We start from the raw sequence: 13043 nt of genomic DNA, 5'->3' as shown, positions 1-13043 counted from the left end.
ACCAACACAAATCTCTAAGAACGAGGGTCAACATACCAGCCTTAACAAACTGACACTACTCAATGTGGCCCAGTACTCTTATGGGCTTGAGGCGTGCATTCTGAACTGGATCAGCATCGTGAGATCTCACCCATCTGCCTCTGGACTAACTGAAAAGATGAGGATATTGTGACTCCAAAAATTAATATTTTTAATTTGGTATTGGTATTGTTTTTCTCTATGGTTGATAAGAGTTTGAGTATCAAGTGATAGCCTAGAGGCTCTCACTTATTTCTATTTTCTATGATATTGTATGGGATTGAGAGGATGAGTGGAATAAATCATTGTAAATACCATGGGTATCAATTATAAATACCTTGGTATGGGGTGAGAGTTATTTGTGTATGGGATATTATGGGGTTTTTAGAAAATAGGAAGAGTGAGTCATATAAAGAGGTGGGCTCATGTCCACGTGTTCCAATAATATAAGAGAGGCCACATGCCAAGCGTGTGAAAAGCATGTGGAGGAGTGTGAAGTCAAGAGGAATCCTTCTAAATTCCTATGTGGAATAAGGAGGATGTGGACATGTGGAAAAGAGAGGGTCCCTATGGGCTCCATATGGAGAGACTCTTGGCTTTCTCAATACTTTAAGAGTCTTGAGCATCTTGTGATGGGACACTTGGCAAGAGTAGCCAAAAAGGACATGGATGGTGACATACGGACTTATGTGATTGATGGGAAAAAGAATCTACAGGCAGCAATTGTAAATGGGTGAAGGAGGGTGACAAAATCTCTATAAAAGGAGCCCTTCTCTCCCTTGTTCATTAGTCTCTTCCACCATTAGGCCTCATGTTGCTGTAGCTCTAGTCTCCTCAAGCCTCTTCCATGAGCCTTCTCTCCCTCTTGTAGATATTCTCTTATGTAGACTCTTGAGTCCATCTCTCTCTAGTCCATTTTCTCTCTATGAGTAGTCTTGGAGCTTCCGCTCCCTCTTGTACATATGAAACCTCTTCTTCTCCCTTGTGTTTGTAGTGTTTTGAGTTGCATTGGAGTGGCGTCTCACTCTATTGGTAATGAAGATCACTTCAGTTTCTCTCTCTCTTGAGTGTCTCTTCCCTTTTCTTTCTTTCAAAGCCTTAAAAGTTCTTTCTATTCGGCCACTCACTGTGCACACATGGTCCATCTATTTCCCGAGCCACCATGCAAACTTCTTCCCTTCTTCTAGGCGAAATCTATGAGGGGTGGATCGTTGATGAAGGTGGAGTCTTGAGGGAGCATCCTGCTCAAGCATCCTGCTCATGCGAAATTAGCATGGGTGGAGGGCAGTTTTCATGATAGTTTGACCCCTTGTTAGTGTTTTGCTCATAACTTTCTGCTCGGTAGTCCGATTTTAATGAAATTTATATCAACACGAAGCTCTCTTTAAGGCGCATGTTCCTATGTGATCAGATCTTAAATCAGATACTGCTGCAAAAAGTTATGAGTCTCTGTGTCTGACAGTCTGTTTTCATGACAGTTTTTACCCCCATCTAGTAAACTGTCCATAACTTTTTGGCCGCTTCTCTGTTTCTAACGAAACATATATCAGCGCGAAGCTCTCTTTAAGGTGCATGTCTCTATGTGCTTAGATCTTGAATCAGATATTGCTGCAGAATGTTATGAGTCTCTGTGTTTGACAGTCTATTTTCATGACAGTTTTTACTCCCTTCCAGTAAACTGTCCATATCTCTTCAACCGTCTATCTGTTTTCAACGAAACTTATATCATCGCGAAGCCCATCTCAAGGCGCATCTCTTTATGTGTTTAAATCTTTGATATCATGTCTCTACTGAAAGTTATAGGCCTCTGTGTCTAATGACAGTTTGAAGAGTGTTTTGAGCTAAGTGTAAAGGTGTCTATGAAGGAGGTGCAATGTTTCCTCCGAACCTACCCATCCGACCCAATCAGCCCCTTCAAACTCCTCGATATATATCAGTTCATGTCATGTTGAGCCGCAAGATCTTCTTTCAACAACATATCGCTCTTCTCTTTGGCGCAAACCGGCTCGCTGAGATTATGGCCTCTGCTGATCCTTTCCTTCTCCCTATGCTTGAGTACAACATTACTTGGGATGTTACCATTTTCGTTCTCATCTGAGGGAGAAAAGTATGGTGTGGTATCTTGGCATAAAAGCTTCTTTTTAATGTCCTTTTCTCAATTATAAATATCTTTGTCAGTCAGTTCGAAAGCAGCAGGAAGTGAAGAGGTGCGTGAAGTTTATTACCCCCAACTTCATGTCACAGTATCCCTTCCTCCATCCCACAATGCATGTTCCAAAAAAGGTACCCATCTATCTAATAGGTCTCTGTTGTCCACCATCACTTGTGGTTCACTCCAAAGGGATGTCTACATCTATCTGAGCAATCCTTCTCCCCCTCCTTTAAGATGATGTGCCATGTGAACTCTCGGAGCTCTGGAAGCTCTTGAAAGGCCTTCCATGATCCCCTGAAAGAAGTAAGATCTCCTTTCCACTGCATAAGCTCAAACAGAGTGTCCCCTCTGAGTCATAAGCACAACCTGGAAAGGAGTGGACATCAAGTCAATCAAATTGCAAGGCTGAGGCTGAGAAGGCTTGACTTAGTCCAAAGCAAAAGGCTCCTAGTGTGATAGATCTGGCGCTGAAATCCTGTCATCTCAAACTGCTATCCATCTGTACTGTGGAGACACATGAGTGATAGTAGCATCGTGATGATCCAAAGAGGAATGAATCTTCTTTCTTTTCCTTTTTAGTATACCTTTTGTTCTTTGGTAAATCTGTGGCAAAACGCCCAAAAAGTCTACAAATGCAGCATTAAATCCTAGCGTCCAACAATCTCCATCCTCTGTCTGAAAAGGAGGCATATGGAACTTGAAGCATAATATGTCATCCATAATGTTGAGGTCAAAGACAATGACCAAAAGGTGCCCCATCCAACCTGACTGCATCTGTTACTAAAGTAGGCTGACTGCATCTGTTACTAAAGTAGGCAAGGGAGAAAAAGGAGGAACCTCAACGACCACCCCAAACGAGGCTCCAATGGTGAGGCAAAGGCAGTGGAAGTCTAGGAAATCGAATGATAAGAGATGTGATCTTTTTGTCTTCTTGCATCAAGTCAAAACCCAATGTAAAATAAAGTGGAAAAATAATTTTGGAACTGAGGACTAGAGAGCTAGCTACTTAAACTGCTGCTGAGGCAGCCTGAGGGAATGACAGACCACCTTGGAAAAAACTCTTTCCAAAAATATGAATATCCAGAAGGTGCACGGAGAGCTAAGGGGAAGTGCTGCAAGAATTCAGTCTTTGGCTTGACTTCTAGAAGGATGACACCCTCCTAGTTGCGTCCCCTTTGCCCCCCCCCCCCCCCCCCCCCGGGCTGCTTCTTTTGCTGCCTACCTGCTGTACAATGCTGTACGACAAGCCATACAGCTCCCCTACTTCGTCCTATTGTCTGGCTGTACCATCCTACTCTCCCATCGCCCTGCTTCTTCTTCCCCAAAAACTGCATAGTGTAGAGTCAAATTGATGTATGGGTGTGTGCCTAAGGGCTAGGAGTGTGTGAAAGTAGGTGTGCTAGAGTGGGTGTGATTGAGAGAATCAAGGAGTAATTATAGGATCTAAGGATTCCATCCTGAGATCATTGATGATGTCAAAGATGTATACTCTCTTGCCTATATATTGGGCATTCTCCATGAATAAAGTGTTCTGTTTATGATCCATTGTTTCCATTGATGCTCCAACATGTGGTATCAGAGCCAGTGGCTCTCTCGTGGCTCTTCTACTCCTCTAGGCTCTTCCACCCTCATCAACCTCTCCATCAACTTCAACATTGATGTGGTTGTATGCTCTCAAAACTACTATGTGGAGGACTTCATCTCTCTTTCTTTAATGCTGTGAAGATCTATGTTGATAGTTGTTGCTGCTGACTCTTCTACTGTGGTCGTTGTTGCCACTAAAGATCTACCGAGGCCAAAAGATCGTCGACAATCCTTCACATCTTGCGTTTGGTTAGAGCTTCACCTCAATGCAGCTCCTATATTTGACACTGGAGTTCTGGCACTACAGTTCTTGCTTCTCTGAGGCCGTTGTGGTAGTTTGGAGGCTTCTACCGCTTCTGAGGTGACAACTCGTCCCCCTTGTCGTTTCCATGCTCATCTCCTCTTCTGCACCACTCACGCTTCTTTTTTCCTCCACGAACCACCCTACGACGCAAACACTGTCCGCAAACAAGTAACTGAGTATATTGTGTTGGCTATGAGCCGCATAGCCTAAGAATATTTGTTATCTCTGATGTCCCTCAGCACCTCAGCTGGCACTTGTAGCTATCATTGTTTATAGTAGGAGTAAGGAGATTGTAGACCTCTGCCTTGATCAGATCTTTGCTCCTCGAGTGGCTCTCAGTGGATTACGGTCATTTCTTCGCCAACTACATCCCTTCGGTGCCTTGAACGTGGATGTGACAGAGTTCCAGACAAACTTGGTTCCATATTTGAGGATCCATTTCATGGCATCCTCTGTGTCTTCTCCCACATAAGCTTCCTTGAAGCTCGTTGTCTCTGCAGTGCAGAAGAGCACTCGTCGCCCGTCACTCTTTTTTTTCTTTTTTTTTAAACTGAAGTACAAGGTGAAGAAGACCCCAATTAAGAGGATTTGGGAGAAGCCAACTGGCTATGCATATGCCAAACCACTAGGTTTTTCTGAATTTTTATCTAGCAATTTGCATTTATATGGTGAAGGTGATTTCTTTATTCAGAAAGACTAATTTTTTGTAAAGGGATTAGACACTGCCATTAAATTGGTAAGACCTTCCCAAATGGCCACCAAAATCAAGATAGAAAAGTTTGAGGGAGAGGGTTTTCATACTTGGCAAACCAAACTAAAATTTATTCTCATGAAAAAGGGGATCTGGAATGTGGCTAATGGAAAAGAAAAGAAACCATCCACTAGGGAAGGAGAAGCTTAGTGGCTCCCTAAGGATGAAAAGGCACTAGCCATAATTGCTCTTGGATTGAGTGATTCTTTTATCCACCACATTGATAGCTATGAGACTGCTCATGCTGCATGGAGTCATCTTAAGCTTGTCTTTGGAGCACAGGGAAAGTGTTCCAAGTTTAGCTTGCTCATCAAATTCTTTGATCTGAAATTGGATAGAGGAGAATCCATCTCTTTACACTGAAACTCCATAAAGAGCATACTCACACAGTTAGCTAGCATCAAGTTTAATCTTGATGATGACATTGTAATTGCTATCTTACTCAAAAGCCTAACTGAGGAATATGGCACTATTGTCACTACTCTCACCAATATACCAAAGATTAGTTTAGTGGAAATTAAGGCATCCCTCTTGGAAGAGGAAAGAAAAATCAAACAGAGGAATGACTACAAAGAACATGGTGACTACAAACAACATGGGGCATATTTGGCCAAAAGCAACTTCAAGGGATACACCAGCAAGAGTAAGATGAAGTGCAACTTTTGTGGAAAATCTGGACATTTTGAGAAAGAGTGCTATGCAAAGAAGAAATGTTCAACAAACCTTGTGGAAGAAGCAGAGAAAGAAGAAGAAGAAGAACCAGAAGATGTTAAAGCTCTCACTGCTTTTACCACCCAAGTCAATCTTGATAAGGGTGATGACCCATATGTTTTCTAAGTTGTTTGTGTGTGTGATCAATAATGGTTCTCTGCCATGGATAATCCATCCTTAAATGATTGTTAGTCCTTTGTTTGAGGTTTTACCTTGTTGGACCCATGTGTATTTCCATACATAGTCATTGTCCAATCCTCCAATTGTAAACCAAGAGTCCTAGGAGTGAGTCACAGGTTGGGGCCATGTGTGTTGCCACATGATGCTGGGCCATGGAGCATCCCATGTACTATTACTGAGGAATGGGGTCATCAATTTGTGGGGGGGTATGTAGAGTCAAATTGATGTATGGGTGTGTGCCTAAGGGCTAGGAGTGTTTGAGAGTAGGTGTGCTAGAGTGGGTGTGATTGAGAGAATCAAGGAGTGATTATAGGATCTAAGGATTCCATCCTGAGATCATTGATGATGTCAAAGATGTATACTCTCTTGCCTATATATTGGGCATTCTCCATGAATAAAGTGTTATGTTTATGATCCATTGTTTCCATTGATGCTCCAACACATAGCTATTGGTACAATTATATGGCTGCCATACAGCAATATGCTGCAGCCTGCTTCTGCATTCCTGCACACTGTCACCTCCATTTACTCTCTCTTTGAGGAAGCCAAAACCCATGTCACTCTCATTCTACTTCAGATAGTACATGATACAATATGATATGATATTATATTATATGACATGTTTTGTACTTGATTTTGTTTGAGCTATTTAGCTCTTTATTTCAGCATAGTCAGCAAGGGCCTTAGCTCACCCTTTATTTTGCTTGAGCTATTTAGCTCTTTATTTCAGCATAGTAGTCAACAAGGGCCTTAGCGTGCCCTTTGCTCCAGCCCTTTGTGGCTTGTATGATTTTTTCCCTTTTGGTGTATTCCACACTTTGTCCCATTCTTTAATCTCTGCTTGAATATCAGACTTACTTGCTTTGTTGTCCACTTCCACAATCACTTCCTTCTTAGCAGTTTGTACTTCAGCGTGAACAAGATCTTTGACTGTAGAGACTAGCTACGAGGTGGGGGGGGGATCCTTACAAGATTTTACAGCCTCATCAATTACTGCCTACTTACCAGGCCCTTCCAGGATGTGAAGTCGGGCCTTTATTTCTGCCAGCTCCAATCGTAGCTCTCTCACTGCCTGCTTACTATTGTTTGTCGCTTTAGTAAATATTGTATGCTCATTCCCTGCAAACAAACGGCCAGCGTTGAAGATGTAGCTCGTTTGTTTATCAAGTATTGGTATGGGACTCCAAATTTACGTCTAACTTTTGGCGAGCCTTGTTTGATAATTTTTTTACTAATCTGCAGATGTCCAGCGCTTTCCATCCGCAATCGAACGGCAAGACGGAAAAGTATAATGGTATGGCATTTGATATTTTGAAATCATATTGTCATGATGCTCAGGGAAAGTGGGAGCAGTTTCTCCCGCTTGTGCAGGCCATTCTGAACGATACCTATTCTTCTAGTATTGGTCGCACACTTTATGAAGTGGCGTTTGGACGGCGATTAACCTCATTGGATGGTGTCTCCATCTCTTGAAGCCAACAAAACCACCGAATCCATGGCAAAGATTACGGAGTCCGTGAAAAGCCGCATCGCCAAAGCTCAAGCATTGTATACATGCCAAGCTAATAAATCCAGACGAGATGTCCAGTATAAAGAGGGTCAATTGGTGTATTTACGCAATCTGATCTTGTTGCCCGAGGATGGGTCATTTTGAGCCTTCTTGTTGGTAATTTCGTGCATATGGAGAGGGTGTCATGGCTGCAACTATAGAGTACCGAGTCCGGATGGGTGTTGACGGAGTTGAGGGAGTTAAGGGGGACTTGGAGGAGAGGGTACGCCAGTCCATAATTGGCTGTATGTTGGACACCCTGGCTTAACCTAATCCCAGCGTTGGGTTGGGGGTTTAGCCCAACTCGGGGTTAGGGAGGAGTAGGACTAGGTACAGACGGGAGGTGTTGACTGGGGGAGGTACGGAGGTGATACGGACGACGGACGGAGGTACGGCTGTGGTACGGAGGTACGAGCGAGCTGTACGGTACGGACGGGGTACGGACGGGCTGTACAAGAGGGGATGTACGGACAGAGAGCTACAAGAGAGGCTGTACGGAGGTATGGATGGAGAGAAAGAGAGGCCGAGTGGAGGGGTTAGCGGGAGAGGCTGAGCGGGAGGGGCTGAGGAGAGAGAGAGAGAGAAAGAAAGAAAGAAAGAAAGTGTATTATTGTCCACTAAAGGCCAAAATGGGCCCATGGGACATCAAGAACTCTGCATACAAGATAGCACAAAATCAACGTGCCACAAAGAAGAGGCATCGTCGAATATCATCTAAGTGCTACGCAATACAATGCAAGTGAAAGTACATAATGTCAAATCTGAGCCTAAATACAAAGTAAACTAGATGCAAGGAAACCGCCCCTGGGTGCAAAATGGGGGGATGAGTACAATATGCCAATGCAAAGATACAAGTCCAGGTGTCACGGAGCCTGAGAACCAAAATAATACTGGAAATCCTGTCCATCGACTCTGCCTCCTGCTATGAGAGTACAAATCTGAGCAAAGGTGAAGTGAGCGGCTGGTGGGGCGAGATCTCCATGAGTAAGTCTCCTCCGAAAAGCTGCCATCGTCCTGGATCGTCTGGAGATGAAGCGGCGAGTACGTCCCCTATGTAACAAGATCCTGCGGCATCTACAAACCATCTCATATGTACATCCACAGGGTGGAGGCATGTGTCCTGTGTGAGCTCTGACCTCCTCATGCTCCTCCTGGTCTCTGTCCTCTGGTATAGCGTGTGCCTGAGCTCTATCAGGCTGGGCTCTATCACGCTCCGGTCTGTGCTGATGGTCTCTGAGGTAGTCTCGTCGAAGCATAGTGGCCTCCCTGACATAAAGAGCTAGGCAATGTTGATCCTCGTAGTCCATCACTCGTGAGAGAGGTCCAAAGCCATCCGTGAAGAGACAGTGGAATCTACCTCTGAGCTCATAATATAGCGGGCATCTGCAAATGAAGTGCTCCTCTGACTCCACCTCTCCCATGGTGCAACAAGGGCAGATCCTGGTCTCTCGGCCTGGTCGCCGTCCATCCTCCATGCGTCGCATCCTACCAGCCTCTATCTTGAGCTGATGCGAAGAGACTCTAAGCTGGCCAAGGGCAATCCTCAGTGAGTGGGACATGTGGATACCTGTATAGCCTGGTGGAATGACAAATCCATCCTCTGAGATCCGAAGGAAGTGGTCACGATATGTGGCCATCTTCGTCGGAAGCTGCGTGGGATAAATCCAAGTGCGATACGTATGAAGCTGCAGCAAGTCTGCTCTCGTGACCTGGCTAAGCTCGTGGCGAGTCAACTCGAGATGAGGGGCATCTATGCTGTATCGGAAGGGAGGCAGTCTATCCATGTCTAGTCCAAGAGATGTGAGCCACCTAGTGAGTCTGAAGTACCAGCAGTATCGGGCCCCAGATCGTGCCAACTCCATAGAAGATGCAAGTGCTAACCATGGCAACCGAGCTCTGCCTGCTGCTGAGTCTCCAAACTCCCTAACCCTGTGCAAATACATGACCGACTGAAACGCTGCATCCAATGCAAGGGGAGTAGCTCCAAACTCTGCTAGCATGATCTCGATCTAGAGAGAGAGAGAGAGAGGTAGCCACCAGGAGGCACCAAAGTCAAAGGGCTACAAGCGGGAATCTCCTTAGAAATTCAGAAAGTTCTCGCAGCCTATGAAAGCAAAGTTGGTTGCAGGACAAAGGCGAATAATGTCTCGTGCATGTGTGTCAGATGAAGAAAAGAAAATCCTTTATGATGCCAACAAGTGTTGCATTTGCAAGGAGGAGGGCCACAGGGCTTTCAAATGCCCACACAAGAAGAGGAAGTTCCCTCCTACTGAGCAAGGTGAGCATAAGGAAGAGAAGAGGAATGATCAAAAATATAAGAAGCCCATACCCACTGTTGGTTTTATGCCAGATTTGATTGGGGCTGTTCAGAATCTGGATGCTACAGAGTTATGTCTGGCATGGGGCAAGATAAGAAGAGACCAAACAGCTTTGATGTTTTTCGATCCAGGAGCCAAATCCAACTTCAGTTTTCCTGAGCTGGCTGGAAAGTTGGGAATAAAGGCAGAAGAGATGGGTCCCTTGTGTGATGCGGACATGGCTTGCCCAATGCTCAGCCAATCCGTTACTCCAGTGATAGGCAAGCTGAGAATGCACATTCAGAGCTACATCGACACGGAAGAGTTCTACATTATGCCGCTGAATGGTGATGTGTTACTAGGAATACCCTGGCACTTCCGTGTTGGGGCTGTTAGAATAAAACTATCACAATCACTCACCATGGCAAAACACATGTTCTAGATGCTAAGCTGAAGGGAGGATCTATTCATGTTGTATCTGCTTCTGCCATTGGCAATGTAATGAAAAAACACCTTTCAGCGTACTTAGTGTTTGCATTTGAAAAGCAGTCTCAGTAGAAGAAAAGTCTCATTTCTCTAAGCTGGAAAAGCAGCAGACAGATTTTCTTTTTCAGTTTAAGGAGTGTTTTTATGACTCTCTTCCACATTCGTTGCCCCCTGAAAGACCAGAAGACCATACAAATAGACATAATCCCTGGTAGCAGCCAACCTAACAGACCTCCTTACAGGGTTAGTGCAGCCCAGCAAGAGGAAATTATGAACCAGGTCAAGGACCTGCACGAGAAGGGGCTGATTCAGCCCAGCTCTTTACCCTATTGCTCACCTGTGCTTTTGGTTCAGAAGAAGGATGGGTCTTGGCGGATGTGCATTGACTACCGAGCCCTCAATAAAATTACAATTAAGAACAAATTCCATATACCTAGGATAAATGATATTTTGGATAGGTTACAGGGATCTGGAATGTTCAACCGCATTGATATGAAGACTGGTTATCACCAGATCAGAATTCAGCCAAAGGATGTGCACAAAACAGCATTCCCTACCACATTTGGTCTGTATGAGTTTCTTGTCATGCCATTTGGGTTAATGAATGTACCTGCCACCTTTAATAGAATGATGGACAAGATTTCTTGAGAACACCGAGCCTTTGTTGGCACTTTCTTTAATGATATCATCGTGTTCTCTCAGGATGAGGCTGAACATAAGAAGCACCTGGCAATTGTTTTTGAGGAGCTACGCAAGCATAAGTTGCTTGTCAATGCCAAGAAAAGTGAATTTTTCATGCATGAGATCCATTTTCTCGAGCACATTGTTTCCAACGATGGAGTCCGGATGGACCCCACCAAAGTAGAGGCTATCAGGAATTGGCCACACCTGAAGAACATTCATGAAGTATGTAGCTTTCTGGGCTTGTGCTTGTACTACAAGAGATTTATCCGATATTTTGCAGAGATTGCATCACAGCTCCATGCCTTGCAGAAGAAAGGGGTCACTTTCAGATGGGGTACCAAAGAGATTGTAGCTTTTGAGAAGCTGAAGGAGACGCTCTGCTCCAATCCTGTTATCATACTACCCGATCTTCGCAAGCCTTTCACTGTCTAAGCTGATGCATGTGGGAACAGCATTGGTGAGGTACTTATGCAAGGCGGTAGAGTGGTGGCATATGAGAGTAGAGTGCTCTAGGACGCTGAAATGAATTTTGTCATCTACGAGAAAGAGATGTTGGCTATCATACTTGCTCTTTCAACCTGGAATCATTATCTTGTAGATGCTGATTTTTATGTTCAGACCGATCACCAATCCTTGCGGTATGAGAAAGCTGTCCGAGAAGCACATGAGGTGCGCCAACTTTCTTTCTATGTTTCATTTTCAGATTGTGCATGTGCCTAGAAAGAAAAATGTAGTTGCAGATGCACTTTCCCAAAAGCCCACCCTAGCTGCAGTGTCTGTTAAGCCGCAAGTTTCAGCCATTACCATTGCATATCATGATGAGCTTGATGCCATGAAGGATCAATATGCCAATGATACTGATTTTGCACTGATTTATGATCAGTTGGTCGATGGCCAGAGGCATTAGCACTATACTCTCAAGGAGGTTTTTCTGATGATGCATGGCATATTATGTGTCACACACCAGTTGAGGCCAAAAGTTTTGACAGAGAGTCATGCCCCACCCCATGCAGGACACAAAGGCATTGATGCCACCATCAAAGCTGTGGAGCATTATTTCTTTTGGCCAGCATTGAGGAAGGATGTCGAGGCATATGTCAAGACATGTATCACCTGCTAGAGGGTACAATATGACTGACATAAGCCGGCTAGACTGTTGCACCCTTTACCCATTCTCGATCGACCCTGGCAAAGCATTGCCATGGATTTCATCTTCGATCTTCCACGTACATCATCGGGACATGACGGGGTATGGACCATATTTGCAAATTCACAAAGCAAGGCCACTTTATTCCAGTATGGAAGAAGATCATAGCAGACCAGATGGTGAGACTTTTTATGTCTCATGTGTTCAAACATCACAAGATGCCTCAATCGATTGACAATGATCGACACCCGCGGATGACAAGTCTTTTCTGGAGAGGTATCTTCTAGAATATTGGTACCATGCTGAATTTCTCACTCTTTCCATCTTGAATATGATGGACAGTTAGAAGAAGCCAACTCCACTACCCTTGATCTTCTCAAGTGTTATGTTTCGAATCAGCAATCGAAATGGGATGCCATTTGTTGAATTTGCGTACAACAACATTGTACATTCATCTACAAGGAAAGCACCCTTCGAGATTGTGGCAGGAGAAGGGAAGGTACCTACCATTCTGCATACAAAAGAGAAGATTTTTGAAGCGAATAGATTTGTGGAAAGTCTGGATGTTGCCTACCAGAAGGTCAAAACAGCCCTCCAAAAAAGCGAGGAGAACACAAACGGGCAGCAAATAAACATTCCCGTGAGCTACTCTTGAAAGAGGGCGATTGGGTGTTGTTGCGTTTCCAGAAAGCCAAGGACAAAGTGTACACAAAGCTGAAGATGAGGTACTATGGTCCTTTTCAGGTTTTTGACAGGATTAATGATGTAGCTTACATGCTGAAGCTACCTGGAAATTAGACGATACACAATGCCTTTCATGTGAGTTTACTAAAGCCTTTCCATGGCGATGTGCCTGCTGACTTGCTTCTTCATGATCAGCCCGTAGTCACAAATCTCCTTTGGCAGCCCGCAGCAATACCTTTCAATTTGCTCGGCCAACAGTACATGTCTGTAAGAATTCATTGGCAGCAAGGCTTCCCAAAACTTTGTATTATATTCTTCCAAGATACTGCAATTTGCCACATCTAGCTTGTACCAAGCGGTCATGATATCTACCTCGAAAGTGGTGCTTAACCATGCAACTGAGAACACCTGTTTGAATTCAACCCAGGTGGTAGGTGCTCTGAAATTGGTCCACCATTGGAGTGCATTGCCCTTCAAGAACGTGGCTGCCTTTCGA

At 44.4% G+C, this 13043-nt stretch overlaps 1 protein-coding gene across 6 annotated transcripts in view; it reads right to left on the bottom strand.

Annotated features, from left to right (window-relative positions):
• Positions 1-13043, bottom strand: part of LOC147904850 (SET domain-containing protein) — a 158805-nt gene that overhangs the window by 98222 nt on the left and 47540 nt on the right. The gene's annotated exons all lie outside the window — the stretch shown is intronic.

Source organism: Dipteris shenzhenensis, chromosome 2 (assembly GCF_047967505.1).
Source record: "Dipteris shenzhenensis isolate YYH24624 ecotype China chromosome 2, Dip_SZ_1.0, whole genome shotgun sequence".
Taxonomy (NCBI): domain Eukaryota; kingdom Viridiplantae; phylum Streptophyta; class Polypodiopsida; order Gleicheniales; family Dipteridaceae; genus Dipteris; species Dipteris shenzhenensis.
Note: the sequence above shows the minus strand (reverse complement) of the source record. Positions and strands in the feature narration are given on the sequence as shown.